The 13,919-nt window shown below is 38.5% G+C and overlaps 1 protein-coding gene across 4 annotated transcripts in view; it reads right to left on the bottom strand.

Moving 5' to 3' along the window:
* KLHL2 (kelch like family member 2) overlaps window positions 1-13,919 on the bottom strand; it is a 58,225-nt gene that overhangs the window by 31,356 nt on the left and 12,950 nt on the right. The window lies entirely within an intron of this gene.

Below are 13,919 nucleotides of genomic sequence, written 5' to 3'. Positions count from 1 at the left end.
AAAGGAAAGTAAAATAGATGAACTTAACCCAGAAATGGACCAGCCATGCTCTCACCTAATTCAGAATGTAAACCTTACTTGGTAAGAAGACCTGTTGTGGAACACTGTCCATTCAATGGTAACCCAAGATCACATTCTGCATCCTAAGCAGCTCCTCATACGCAGCAGCAACAGATTCCATCCATTCACAGTCAAATGTTTAGGCACGCACAGGGGTGTTTTTGTGCACTCTTCTCTCTATGTATCTTCAGGAACTCATCTTTCAGCATAAACACATAGATCAATCTGAATGTAATACGCCCTCTTTATTTCCACGGAAACTCAGCTACAAAACTAAAGTAACACTACTTGATGGAGCACATTCTCAGCTACAAAACAGCATTTTTTCAACACAGTCACCACAATTAGCTAGGCATTTTCACCAGCAACAAACAAGAGCACGCATTCTTCTGACGTGGTAGGCCAACAAAATAAGACAGGAGGCATTATATGTGGTGCAGTCCTCATAAATAACTCATTCTTTTACCATTAAAAAGGGTAAGTGGGGTATTTGGAACAAATACAGTATTAGAGAAAAAACATCAAGTTGTCCTCTAGTTACTTCATAGTCAGTCTTAAAAAAAAAAAGGCCTGAATTATCCACTTTTCTTAAATGATAGCTTTTCTACGCTTTTAACAGCTTTAAGTCATTCCCAGAATGTAGTCTTCCTGTCATATTTCAGTCTATCCAGTCTTACAGCTGGGAACAATGATTTATATAACGACATCCACAAGCTACTACATCGCTTTGTGCACTCCTCTTTTAAAATCACTATTTCTCAAAGAGCAGAAGTTTTTCCTAAAGTGACTCCAGTGTATTATTGTATTCCAGGAAAAGTTGTTAAAGTACAACACAGCAATACATTGGAGTATTTTAAATTTTTCTTTCTATGCACATAGGCACATAACGCATATATGCATTACATGCTCCAACATTTAATCCAGCCTGCCATCATGCTAGCCCAACATACTAGAAAGCAGTGAAATTTCCTATTTTTGTCTGTTCTTGACAAATACTTAAGCCAGTTTATCATCTACATTTTTCTGTACTTTTTCTAAATAATGATAAAAATCTATCCTTTATATTATTACAACCATTTTTTTATAGTGAAAACCAACACTGTCCTGTACAACATCCTGGTCACCAAACTGGAGAAAAATGGATTTAATGGATGGACCTTATAGCAGCCTTCCAGTACCTGAAAGGTCCTACAGGAAAGCTGGGGAGGGACTTTTTAGAAGGACAGATAGCAACAGGACAAGGGGAAATGGTTTTAGACTGGAAAAGGGATGATTTAAACTAGATATTAGGAAGAAATTCTTTACTGTGAGGGTGCTGAAACACTGGAACAGGTTGCCCAGTGAGGTTGTGGATGCCCCCTCCCTGAAGGCATTCGAGGCCAGGCTGGATGGAGCTGTGAGCAACCTGGTATAGTGGGAGGTGTCCCTGCCTATAGCAGGGGGTTGGAATTAGGTGCTCTTAAAGGGCCCTTCCAACCCAAACTATCCTATGATTCTAATTTATTCCTGTTTCTTCCTGTGCTCCCTAGGGATTTTTGATCTATTTATTGCTCATCACATGAGCAGTTTAAGAAGGACTACAACTAACTTGACTTTTAAAAGCCTTTGATACAGTTATTTCTGGACCACTCAAAGAACTATAGAAGAGTTTTAGGAGCAGTGCACAACTCAGAATTGTAATACATACATAGTTTGAAATTCACTCACACTACCTGACACTAACAACAACAACAAAAACTACCTCATAGTCTCTTTATACTCAGAATTCACAAGTAGCATTGTACTATTTTATCAGAATCAGAACCGAAGCTGGAGTAAACAGCCAGCTAGAGAATGTAACACTTCTATACAATCTCAGCCACCTCATTTTAAAAATTTCTTCTCCTTAAGGGTACGCAAGATTTACTTTTAGGTACGTCTATAAAATCCTTTATGCCCTAGTGATCTAATGTTCTTATTTATTTGTTCCAGTAACTCATCTTCTGACCTCCCTCTCTTACTGTCCTTGATCTGTAAGAGCATGCACCTTGCTAAGTACTTCAGCATAAATGGGACTTAATTAGCTCTTGGCACCTTGCTCATGCATGGCTCTGGCAACCCACACGTTCTCTAAATCACTCATTAAAGAAACAATATGCAGGAAATGAACAGCTGTTATATTTAGAGCTGCAATGCTGAGTAAAAGTGTTTTATTCTTTTTATCATTTAAATTAAACATGCCTGTTTAAATCCCGCAGTGACTTCCCATTCACCTCCTACAGCAATCAGAATCACATGTTTATCAAAAACAGGAGCACAGATTAGTATCTCTTCCATAATATATTCCTGTCTCAACCCCACTTCTATCTCACCCCATCACCTCCTCCACGAGTTTCTGATTCATTCCTCGAATCTTACTTAGACCATTCTGGTGAAGTCAAGCTTCAAGCCTCGTCATATTCTCTACCCAGAATTTTCTGTTCCAAATAAGTAGAACCAAGTGTTTTGCACCCAGCCCTCAAAACATCTTCTGAAGTAACAAAGAATTTGAGATATGCAAAATCTGTGATGCAGTCCGTAACAGTTTAGTCTCTCTCCAGAAGAAATTCTAGGTTCTCTGCCTCCCCCCTAACAGAAGCATTTGATAGTCCAAGATTCTTTTACGACCCTAGAAAATTTTAATTCAAGTCTCATGCCATATGATCCAAACTGAGGATACATCTTCATTTCTCATACTGTGTTTCAGTTCTGTTTTCCCTGACTTATTTCTCTTCAGCAGCTGCAAACTGTGATAATACAGCTCAAAAACCCATTCACCTTTCTCTTCATTCTTCCGAGGCTCATGCCCTTCTGCCTGCCCGGTTTGGCTGGAAAACACCAGTCAAATATGAATCAAATGGAAGTGTGAACAGAAGGTCGAGGGAGGTGATTCTGCCCCCCTACTCTGCTCTCATGGGAGTCCACCTACAGTATTACGCCCAGTTTTAGGGCCCTCAACACAAGAGGACACGGAGCTGTTGGAGCAGGTCCAGAGGAGGGCCATGAAGATGACCAGAGGGCTGGAACACCTCTACTATTGGAACAGGCTGAGAGAGCTGGAGGTCTTCAGTCTGGAGAAGAAAAGGCTTCAGAGGGACCTCGTAGAGGCTTGCCAGTACCTGAAAGGCCTACAAGAAAGCTGGGGAGAGACCTTTTACATGGGCAGGTAGCAACAGGATGAGTGGAAATGGCTTTAAACTGGAAGAGGGTAGATTTAGACTAGATATTAGGAAGAAAATATTTATTGTGAGTGTCAGGAGACACTGGAACAGGTTGCCCAGAGAAGTTGTGGATGCCCCCTCCCTGAAGGCATTCAAAGCCAGGCTGGATGGGGCTGAGAGCAACCTGGTGTGGTGGTAGGTGACCCTGCCTAAAGCAGGGGAGTTGGAACTAGGTCATCTTAAATGTCCCTTCCAACCCAAGCCATTCTAGGACTCCATAAAGCGTCACTTGAAGAACAGAGAAACAGCAGGACAGAAGATAAAAGCAGTCAGGAAACAACATTTGCCATATCTGTGTAACAATTGCTTTTCCTAGTTTCTCATACTCCTGCTATCATTTATTTCTGTCTTAACCAAAGCTAAAGCTGTCCAGACAGAGCAGTTGCCCATCCACAAATTTCTGTTGCTCCCTAGCTCCTGGAACTTCACCCTGTCACCCTTAACTAACGCAACAAACAGAGGAGACACTAAAATACACAGATAGATCTGAAAGCAATACCTCTTATTTATTTCCATGGAAACAACATACAAAGAGTATAATGCTATTTGATAGAGCAAATTCTCAGCTACAAAACATTATTTTTCATCACAGTCACTATCATTAGCTATGCATGTTCACCAGTGATGAACAAGAGCCTGCATGCTGCATTCATCAAAATCTGCACCAGCAGAGGTGACCCACTGCCATGGTCATCGCTAATTAAACGCATCACCCACTGCCTCACAGTGCTCACATCCACTATTTTGTCTCCATCAACATTCAGTAAGCATTGAGAATGTCAAGAAGTGCCACTTCTCTCGCATGGAGGAATTCTATTCCAGCATGCTGTTTATGTTTTCATGAGCACTGATTGTCTGCACTGACACGTGCATACATGTTGTATGCGTTTGTGTACATACCTACTGGAATCTTGCTACTGGCTGGGCCTCAGGGACTTGTAGCTGCAGCTGCCTTGAGTATCAGGATACTGCATTTGCAGGCCCCAAAGTACATAGCACACTTCTACTAAGAAGAATACTTCACCAAGTAAGAAAATGAAATGTCTTCATCAGGCACATTTGGTAGCCATATCAGCATGGAATATATTTTCAGCCAAACCAAACACTCCAGTTTTGCAGTGTTAGGAAAGAGAAGCATAGAAAAGACAGTGACAACATATAAACCACATCTATTTTGCATCACATAACAAGTGAACATTGTGCATGAGAAATGAGGTTTCTATTTTGCATATATGTAACAGCCAGTGCCATAGAAGATATACCATGGGGAAAAAAATGTACTAAAAAATACACAGCATTCAATATACATTTTAAAACTAACAGAACACAATATTAAGGCTCCCTAAAAAGCTCTTTGCTCAGCACTTTAGTCAGCAGAAGACCACAGTTCTTTTGTGCAAAGCTTACTCATTCAAAACACAATTTAATGAAGCTTGTATTGGTAATAAAATACAGACGTAGAAAGATCACCCTTCCCTTTTCCCTTCATTCCTACATGCACTTTCCTGACATGCAGTCATGTATAAGCAAATAAAGAATGCACTGTAGGAATTTTTTCACTGAAAAAATTAGATCATTTACTGTTGCCTGACACATGTTATAATGCGTACAGATTCAACTATTACAACACTGTGTCTGTCCTCCAGCTAAGGCACGCACTAGTTTCACCCTCACATTATTAAAACTCTCAAAGCCACTGTCACAGATTAAAAAAAAAAGGGGGGGAGGTCAAAAAAGGCAATCAGATGGTTGCATGAGGCACAGCATACAAAACACAGATAAATGGTACTCTACTAGTATGCTTTCAACACAAGACCAAGGTATTCAAAGAAATAGACTACAGAATTCTTTAGTCCAACATTAAATTATTGGCCATCAAAACTTAACGTTTGTATTAAAAGGCTTCGTAATGACACTCACATTGTGCTTGGATTTAAATACCTCTCTGCAGTGTCAGCAATCCCTTAACGTTATTAGAACTTTCCATGGCATTAAAGAGTAAAAGTGAAAGTTTGGATTACCATATAGACAGTGGTTTCAACCTGCATCAGGATTAACTGATTTTATAGTTCAGTTTTAATCACGAAGCCAGTAATTTAATGAAACATTTTAATGTGACAGACTTGGGTTACCATTTCATAAGCTGCAAGAATTTCCAGAATTTAGTAGCAATGCCATTGCAGCCATGATAGAGTTCAACAGAAAGACCAAAAGCTTGTTTAATTTTACAGCTCTAAAAGATAATCCTATAAAGGAATTTCATCTCCTCCTAAAGCTTTAATAATACCTGTGTTAAGGAAATAAAATCACCAGCCACTAATAGCTGCTGAAACTCAATAGCTCTATTATATAAAACATTTTAAAAGAAAAACACTTTCAGGAATTAGTGCAATTGCCTGAAATCAGGAAAAAAAATCATTTATGGACACAAAGCTCTAGGTCTCCATGACAGCAGTGTAAAAAATAACAGGAAGCCGAAATATGATGAGGAACAGCATAAAAATATGGTTTCTAGGTTTCAAGATCAAACCACGTCCAGCAAACACCCACTGGTGGAGGCTATGGAACATGAGGGAACTGAACATCATGACAAGCTCTCTAACTTCTCCAGAACTAAGCAGAATATCCATTCTCACATCCAGGTTCAATAGATAGCACCTTACCATTCTTATAAAGCACTGTGGGGATGTGGGGTTTCAAAATTTTGCAGAAATTAGCACACAAGAGATTGTTAAATGAAATAATAGAGATGTAATACCAATTAAAAAGTTGAAAGAATCAGCCCAGATATCCTTACAGTTTCTTCTTAACATCTTAACGTATCATTAAGTCAAAGAATATCCTGAGTTGGAAGAGACCCATATGGATCACCAAGTCCAACTCCTGGACCTTCAGCTTTTCCTTTCCTTTGTTCCAAAAAGGTTCTACCAATGGCAAGGCCTGGGAACTTCGTGAAAGGAGCAAGCAGGAAAGCTGTGTGAGTCTGCATTCTAGGACATGCCTTGGTGCTATTATGACAGAGGAGAAATGTTTTCTCTTGACATTCCTGAATTTAAGTAATAACACAGTGTTAATTGCACATTTTTGACAACAGCTTTTCATCTAAAGAAGTAATGCAATTAACAATTCAGTTTAGTCTTCCAGAGCATTGACTGCTTCAGTCTGATGAGATATGATATATCTGTACCTCATTCCTGAAAGTCATGCTGTGACAAATTATCTGCTACCTACAGGAATGCACAGAAGTAATAAAAGAGCTTACGTGTTATGGTTTAATACCTAGCCCTTCGTATGGCAGCTAAAAAAAAATCCCAGGTATATTCTTGCTGCAGGAGCAGGATGATTATCACATCCTTAACAGATCAGATATTGAAACAAGATTTCATTTGTGCCCATTTGAGGCATGACAACACAGAGACTGTTTCTGTTTGAGTGGTGCTGAGAAGTCACACAGGATGACAGTTTAACATTTCGTGTTATTTAGCCTTATATGGAAAGAAAAACCATTTTGAGAAACAGCATCAATTGTCATCACCCAAATCTGTTCAAAACGTTAAGCTTATAGCTTAACATTCAATATCAGTTCAGAAAAATAAAACTATATGAACAGCTTGAAAGATAGTTGTACAGTTTTAATGAACATTTGGCCTAGCAGTTTGTCTAGAAAAACATAGGTTGCATCAGGCTACTTAGCAGAGAGTTACTGGCAAATTAGATTTAACTCAAGAAATACAGCTTCACAGATTTCAGCTCAAAAGATGCTTCAAAATCCTTATTGACTTCACATTGAAGTTAGAGCTATTTTTATTATTAAAAACTAAAAATCTACTGCAAACTATTGACAAGGAAATCAGTACAACATTGTTCCACTCTTTTTTCATTGTTTTGAGCCAGCATAAGGAACAGCTCAAGTAAACACATTCACTGCATAAAACAACTTCTGGAAGGAAAAAAAGTATTCAATAGTGCTAGCATTTTCTGACCTAACCTAAAACTACATTTTTCTTGACAACCATGCCAAGTTTAACAAGAAGTCTCCTAAGAAAAGCCCTCTGGCCCAGAATGAAGATGCTTACATAGCCCAGGATTTCATTTCCCAACAGCTGCAGCTAAACAGTGAGAGTAAAAGGCCATGAACCTGGCCATGCTCTGCTCTTAGCACAAGTCAAGCAAGTGGTCGTGTATTTCTGGAAAGACTCTGAAAGCTAAATCAAGACAAAAAAGGTTTTAAAGAGTGGTTGTCCTGGTGCTCTGGGAACACATAACGAGAGTTATTGTGAAGAACTGTGGGGAAAACCAGCCCTGGCTTAAAAAATATATTTAATAACTCAAAACTTGTATCCAATTGATAAATATCATAGCAAGGAATTAAGTGGGAAGTGCAAGCAAAGTCTGAACAGCAGACTGGCTTGGGTTGAAAGGGACATTAAAGATCATCTAGTTTCAATCTCTCTGCCACAGGGCAGGGTAGCCAAGAATAATTTCAAAATACTGTCACCAAGCAATTGTGGTCAGTGAACAGAAGCAAAATGAGGTAAACAAAAAGCCTTTATCATACCAATAACAGCCTGCAAACCTAAGGGATGCCAGATTTAACCTGTAGTAAAGCAGTAACAGTCCTAACAATTTACATGGATCTGCTTTTAGGCAGGAACACTGCTACTGCTATCCATATTGTCTCAGCACTTGCACTGTCTAGTGTATGATATCCTATTTGAAAACTATTCTGACATTACAGTTAATTCAAGATAATTTTATCTCCAGAGGCACTCCATTTCAACAGAGTGCATAACAGGGTAGGTGTTGAACCTGTGTTAATTACCTCTTGGTCTTGGTGTATTGGCAATGACAAATAGGGATGTAATGGCCTACATTCAGCCTACCTAGCTCTACCTTTTTCCAATGTAATGCTTTTATTTCAGTTGTTTCCCTTTCCCTGATAATCAAAAGCTCCTCAAAGAAGAGGTGGCTAGAGGAGCACATCAGCAAATGCATCAAGATCAAACTCATTCCCTTGCTGTAGTTCTCAGGTTCCTAAATCAAGTGTAGCACTTCTTTTCCAGGCATATCTATAATTGGCTCTCTAGTGGAGAAAAGCCCAGATCCTGTGGAAGAACTTTCAGCCTTCCTTTGACTCAAAGCAATTATATATATATATATAACGATAAATTTAAATTAGAACCTTGCTTACAGTAAGATTCAATGAAACCTTCACAGCATTCAGTTCAGTTGAACAAATATTCCTTTCATCTCTCTTATCCCCTTACAAAGCAGAAGGCATACTTCCAGAATACAGAATTCACATCTCCATTCAAGCATTTACATGAATTCTCTCCTCTGTGATACCCAATCATGAGTTTGTATAGGACAAGCAGTCTTTAGTTCAAAAAAGGAGTTTACCCCATCTAGACTGGAAAACATATGCGTTCACAAGGAAAACCAAATACAACCTTTTGAAAAGTAATGGATATCTTTTCATCCAATAAGAGAAACAGAATCACAGATTGGCCAAGGTTGGAAGGGACCTCAAGGATCACGAATCTCCAATCCCCTGCCACATGCAGGGCCACCAACCTCCACATTTCATAGCAGCCCAGGCTGCCCAGGGCCCCATCCAGCCTGGCCTTGAACACCTCCAGGTATGGATGGGGCATCCACAGCCTCTCTGATCAGCCTGTTCCAACACCTCACCACTCCCTCTGTAAAGAACTTAGGAGATGCTCTGTAGCATTTAAAGTGTATAATTTAATGGCAGGCTTCAGAAATTCTCAAAAAACATTCAGAGTTTGGTATTTAAAACAAATTCAGTTTCAAGAAACATGCAGCATGTGTCTTATGCTCTTCATACATCATACTGCTGCTAAGATACATGAAGACTGGTAGTTTAATCACCAATTTGTATAAACAAAATATCTCATTTGAAGATAAAACTTGGTTAAGTATCAAAATATTCCCAAAAGTATTCTGGCTCCAAGCTCATACATAATGACAGTACTGCTCTGTAATGCAAGCTATAGTAATTTGATCATTAAGTGCTCACGCAAATTAATGTGAGTCTTATAGACAGGCTCATACCAAGTTATTTCATATTTTCTTCAAGCTAAAAAGCACAAACAGTTGTCACTGTTCAACTGATAAGCAGTAATTGGTTGAGGTGGTAATCCCATTACCATTAAGTGGCCCAGAGAAGCTGTGGATGCAGCATCCCTGGAGGCATTCAAGGCCAAGTTGCGTGAGGCCCTGGGCAGCCTAATCCAGTGAGTGTCACACTGTGGGGGGATGGAAACCTATGGGCTTTAACACCCCTTCCTACTCAAGACATCCTGTGATTCTATGATCCTGAACCACATTCTTAACTGAAATCCAATAAACAGTTGTATTTGTCCCTTAGTGGAAATGGTACCAAAGGAGGGAATCTGAAACCATCACAATTTTGTTACCAACTCGGCCATTCTGGTAATGCACCAGTTTCAAAAGGAACTGTTAGCCCTTAGACAGTGATATTTTATACATCCAACCCACACAAAACTGTAGGTGATATATCAGAAACAGACCACTTCTAAATATAACTATTTATTCCAAGCATTTTGATCCTGAGTTTATCGGGATGTTCGGCAGAAGAACGAATAAGGAACATGCTGCACAGAATTTTATTTTTGCCTTTAAATTAGTACCCAGAAAAGATCATGCATGACAAAAGTAGTCTTGTCCTTACAGCACCTTAAGCATGCTGGCAACTCTCATCATCATGCCCTAGAACACAATCCAAATGGAAGCACACACTATATTTCAGATAGCAATCTGTGCCTGAATAGTTAAGAGTTATAAAGGAAGCATGCATCTGTACTGTATGTTTATTTATTATTGTATAAACATTGCCACTGAATAATTTCAGAAAACGAGGACAAGAAATGGTACTTCTTAAAAAGTCATATTCAGAATTTGGGATTTTTTGTTGGTTGTACATAACAAAATCCTTCAAAGAGAAGAATATGCCAAGAAAGAGCTTTGGAAAAATACTAGGATTTGTGATTTTCCCTTTTGCTATCTTTCATGCTTGCTTCTTTTTCAAAAGTAAGGCAATATGTTTACTGATAGGCCCAAAGTGAAGCTGAGTGTAAGCTTTTCCCCAGGCAGCAAGAAAACAAGTTAAAAATAACATCTCAGAAAAACACATAAAGGAAAGCACTGATTTTTTTTTAGCTCAGTTCAGTGATCTGGTTTATAATATAGTTCAAAAAACTGTTTTATCATCACATGTATAGGAACAGACAGTCGTAGCACAGAACCAGAAAGGGACCCAACTAATGCCCAGAACTTTATACCACATGTACTACAACCACATTCTACACGCCCCATATCAGACTGACCTCTAAAGCTGATACCAAAGCCACAGACTGTGAATGCAGGAATTTCTTCTCATGCTCCTGCTCTGATGTATTCATACTCAGTAGAGGCCCTAGGTGGAAGGCTGACTAAATACATGCTAAAATGCATACGCACAGTGTGGGAGAGTTATTCAAGCAGGAGCTTCTTATAGTGACTGACTCTCCCACATGGTGTACTGCATGTAGTTAATATCTATATGGGAGCTGAAAAAAACTCCTGTGTGAGAAAATTGATTAGCCTTCTGAAAACATTAACTTCTATGGTCCCTGCTTAAAACGTGAAAATGTGATATAGGATTGTCTGACAGCTGATTTCTGGAGGAAAAAAGTATAAAAGGAAAAATAGAGTTAGTACAGAAAATCATCACAATGTGTAAAAAAGACAGGAACGACATTATTGCGTTAAGCAAAGTGAGTGCCATTAGGAAAGAATGATAAAATAACTTAAAATGAAGAACCAATACTGGGAGAAAAAATAATGAACGTGTATGCATCTTTTTCATACACCAGCTGTCTAACTGTTGGGAGGGGTGGGGGAGAACCTACTGACACAGAACTGCAAACTGCTGAAAAGAACAAATGCTCTCTTTTATGCTTAACTAATGTAGTGATAACAAGCAGTGCTGAGGGCCCCTTCCAGTTTTGATAGTTGGATGCATTGAATGAATGTGTTTTTCTCCTCAGTCATTGATTACACTGGACTTTTCTTGGTCTCCCTTGCTGAGAAACATACAAACAATAACACAACAGTGGGAAACAAGAATGTTTCTTGCTTAGAACTTCAGAAGGCACTTTAATAGAGTAGCCCCCTGTTCATGCCTATATCAAGTAAGATATTAATGAAAGAAGCTCAGTTACTTGCCTGTTGAGGACTAGTGAGCTTGCCTACACAGCTGAGTATTCATTTGTAATTAGTTTTCATAAATACTCAACACAGCTATTTTATCACTAAAGACTGCTTAGCAATTCTGCATTACTTAAATGTGAAACATTCTTGCCTTTTTTGAGCATCAAGCATTAGAAATGAATTCAATACCAATTCTTACTATGTATGATGAGAAAAGAAAGAATAACACACTTGAAATTCCATGAAGGATATCAGAATAAGAACTTTAAGCAGCCACCTCCAAGCTGAAGCTCCACTTAAGCTGCATTAGCTTGAATACAAAAAAGTTAGAGACATGGCATCTTATGTTTTCATGGATCTGTATTGAGAAACCATGAATTCTGAACCTTTACAATATTTCACAATACTTTTTAGCCATATTTACTTCCATTACAGATAGGAAATGTAACATGTTTATCAAGAGGACATAGCTTTAAGTGAGGCCTGAGAGTCTACACTAGAATTGTAAGTTTTCAGATTTTTATACTTTTTCCTCTTCAGTTTTCAAATTTAAAGGAAGTCTTGCATCAGTGTGTCAGGCTTTATCTGTAGTGTTTGGCTCTCCTGTAATTCAAATAAAAAATAAATAGTACAATCTAGCACTAATAAAGATGAAGATAGCAAAAGAATAACCTTAATATTAATTACCAGTCCTATTATAAGTATATTCACCAACAACATTAAAGCACAATTATATTACAATAAATCCTTAAGAGCTTGACTGTCTTCCCAATATTTAACTACCCATAAACTTGTAACATTCCTCACCACACCACATTATTTGTTTTACTAAGCACAACATTATTACACGTATCTTCAGGCAGTCAGGACATCAGGAGCTATGAAAACAAAGGCCGTATCAGATTTGGGAGGTTTAAACCTGGAGAGCACAAGAACCTTTTATGAGTTTTGTACAAGGAAAAATAGAACAGCACCCTTCTCTTCCCATGAACAGATAAGAACCAGTATTGGCAACATCAGATTAAAATGCACCCTCCTAGGTAATACACCTACAGCCAAAATGCAATAGGCTGCCTCTTAAATCCAGTCTGACATGCTTCAGCAGTACCAGATTATGGTCGTTAAGGTATGTAAGCAAGATGGAATATCCTGCTTCAAAGATGAAAAGCCAGCATGACCAAGCCAGAAGAGATCAACTAGGGAGTATCTGACACTGTTGGATTTTGCCCAAGGCCTGCTACAGCAAAACAGATTTGTACAACCACCAGATTGGCAAAATACAGCATAAATTCAGACAGGTTGCTCTACATACATCCGTCAATGAACATAAAGTAAATAACTCCTTCAGAAGATAACAATAATTCAATCTTGCAGAATCAAAAGACTTATGGCATGATTTAAAATGAGCTTAGTAGTAGAATATTTCAGGTTGGTAGTATGAAATCTCATTGCTAGGCTTTCAATCAAGCATAAAAAATACCAATGATTCCATCTGATTCAGCAGCTAATAAGAAAGCTTTTAATCTCAACCTAATGCCCACTAAAAGCTGTTAATTTCAGAATGCACAATTGCAACAGAAGTTCTCAGTGCCAAATAGAGCAACATTATTTGTGTCCTGCAAGAGCAACAAAACAACTGCTAGCAATCTAGCATAAAGCAAAAACAGAAACAAGGGCATAGAAGCTGGAAGGAAAAGACAATTAAATATAACAACTGTTATGCAACTACTTTTTAACTTACCAAAAATCTATGCCGAATCTCAGAAGACAGTGGAAGTAAATTCTACCCTGTCCTCATAAGCTCTATTTTCTTAAGCTTATGTTTGCTCTATTCCAACTGAAGTTTTAGCTTTTGGCACAGCTGACTAGAAAAACTGATCAGCTCTGCTTGTGTAGGACGGGCAAAAGCCTTCATGCTAGATATTAGCTGATTTAAAAAGCAGAACAAGCTAAAAATTCTTGCATGACTGGCCACAGAGTAGATACAGAGACTGAGCAGGAGAAAATAATTTATTCTGAAGGATAGAAAAAAAATTTGACAAATAGAACACTAACTGGAAGACATGGTATACATTTATGAGCAAATCTACTTTTGTTTATGTAAATTACACTGAAGTATCAGAAAGGGGGTGGTACAGAGGTGGCTGACAGCATTAATTTTTAGGCTGAGTAGATCATCTATTTTACTGTATTACATAAGGTTGGGTTCCAAAGCATGTTAAAGTCAACACACTTCATTTACTTCAGTCTTGCAACGTGACCCAGAATTTAAATGGTTTGATTGCTTGCTTTGGAAGCACAGGGTCTGAAAAACTTCCAGTTTGCAGATGACATTTCCCTTGCCAGAGCTGAACCATACCGACAAATTAAATGACTCTGTGGATG

The sequence above is a fragment of the Meleagris gallopavo genome, chromosome 4, assembly GCF_905368555.1.
Source record: "Meleagris gallopavo chromosome 4, MGAL_WU_HG_1.1, whole genome shotgun sequence".
In the NCBI taxonomy this organism is placed as follows: domain Eukaryota; kingdom Metazoa; phylum Chordata; class Aves; order Galliformes; family Phasianidae; genus Meleagris; species Meleagris gallopavo.
The sequence above is the reverse complement of the archived record's forward strand: the minus strand, read 5'-3'. Positions and strand labels throughout refer to the sequence as shown.